We start from the raw sequence: 1,937 nt of genomic DNA, 5'->3' as shown, positions 1-1,937 counted from the left end.
TGTTGCCCAGGCTGAAGTGCAATGGTGTGATCTCTGCTCACTGCAACCTCTGCCTCCTGGGTTCAAGCGATTCTCCCTGCCTCAGCCTCCCAAGTAGCTGAGATTACAGGTGCCCACAATCATGCCTGGTGAATTTTTGTATTTTTAGTAGAGATGGGGTTTCACCATGTTGACCAGGCTGGTCTTGAACTCCTAACCTCAGATGATCAACCTGTCTCAGCCTCCCAAAGTGCTGCGATTACAGGCATAAGCCACCACGCCTGGCCAATAAATGTTTTGCTTGTTTGTTTGTTTGTCTTTTTGAGATGGAGTCTCACTCTGTCGCCCAGGCTGGAGTGCAGTGGCACAATCTTGGCTCACTGCAACCTCCTCTGCCTCCCGGGTTCAAGTGATTCTCCTGCCTCAGCCTCCTGAGTAGCTGGGATTACAGGCGCCTACTACTGCGCCTGGCTAATTTTTGTATTTTTAGTAGAGACGGGTTTCAACATGTTGGCCAGGCTGGTCTTGAACACCTGACCTCATGATCCACCTGCCTTGGCCTGCCAAAGTACAGGGATTACAGCTGTGAGCCACCGTGCCCAGCCCCAATAAATGTTTTATGTATTGTTCTGACTGGTCCAATGACTGGGTTGTTCCCTTGCTTCTCTTCGTCCCTCTCCTAGGGCCTCCCTATTCCCTGAGACACAACCATATTGAAATTAGGCCAATTAGTAACTTTACAATGGCCTCTAAGTGAAAGGAAGAGTTTACACATCTCTCACTTTAAATCAAAAGCTAGAATGCTTAAGGTTAGCAAAGAAGGCATGTCAAAAGCCAACGGGAGGTAGGCTGAAAGGTAGGTCTCTTGAACCAAACAGTTAGCCAGGTTGTGAATGCAAAGGAAAAGCTCTTAAAGAAATTAACAGTGCCAATCCAGTAAACACAGGACTAAGAATGCAAAACAACCTTATTGTTGATATGATGAAAGTCTGAGTACTCTAGACAAAAGATCAAATCAGCCACAACATCGCCTTAAGTCAGTGTCTAATCCAGAGTGAGGCCTTAATATCTTTCAGTTCTATAAAGGCTGGTAGAGGTGAGGCAGCCGTATAAGTCTGAAGCTAGCAGAAGTGGGATGGACGAAGTTTAAGGAAGTGCAAAGTGAAGCGGCAAGTGCTAATAGAGAAGCTGCAGCAAGTTATCCAGAAGATCTAGTTACAATCACTTGATGAAGGTAGCTACACTAAACAACAGATTTTCATGTATAAGAAATAGTCTTCTATTGGAAGAAGTTGTCATCTAGGACTTTCACAGCCATAGAGAAGTCAATATCTAGCTTCAAAACTTCAAAGGACAAGCTGACTTGTTAGAGGTTGATGCAGCTGGTGACTTCAACCTAGTGTTCACTTTAGTATTCTGAAAATCCTAGGGCTCTTAAGAATTATGCTATTTCTACTCTGCCTGTGCACTCGAAATGGAAGAACAAAGCCTAGATGACAGTACATCAGTTACAGCATGGTTTACTGAATATTTTAAGCCCACTGTTGAGAACTACTGATCAGAAGAAAAGATTCCTTTCAAAATATTAGTGCTCATTTACAGTGCACCTGTTCACCCACAAGCTCTGATGTGAATGAACAAGGAGTTGAATGTTGTTTTCATCCTTGCTGAAACAACATCCATTCTACAGCCCACAGGTCAAGGAGTAAATTTACCTTGAAGTCTTACTGCGTAAGAAATATATTTCAGATGGGTGCGCTGGCTCACGTCTGTAATCCCAGCACTTTGGGAGGCCAAGGCAGGTGAATCACCTGAGGTCAGGAGTTCAAGACCAGACTGGCCGGGCCGGGCGCGGTGGCTCAAGCCTGTAATCCCAGCACTTTGGGAGGCCGAGGCGGGTGGATCACAAGGTCAAGAGATCGAGACCATCCTGGTCAACATGGTGAAACCCCGTCTCT

At 45.5% G+C, this 1,937-nt stretch overlaps 1 protein-coding gene across 1 annotated transcript in view; it reads right to left on the bottom strand.

Moving 5' to 3' along the window:
• The window catches only part of ZNF398 (zinc finger protein 398), a 34,540-nt gene that overhangs the window by 9,901 nt on the left and 22,702 nt on the right, over nucleotides 1-1,937 (bottom strand). The gene's annotated exons all lie outside the window — the stretch shown is intronic.

The sequence above is a fragment of the Cebus imitator genome, unplaced genomic scaffold, assembly GCF_001604975.1.
Source record: "Cebus imitator isolate Cc_AM_T3 unplaced genomic scaffold, Cebus_imitator-1.0 Scaffold304, whole genome shotgun sequence".
In the NCBI taxonomy this organism is placed as follows: Eukaryota; Metazoa; Chordata; class Mammalia; order Primates; family Cebidae; genus Cebus; species Cebus imitator.
The sequence above is the reverse complement of the archived record's forward strand: the minus strand, read 5'-3'. Positions and strand labels throughout refer to the sequence as shown.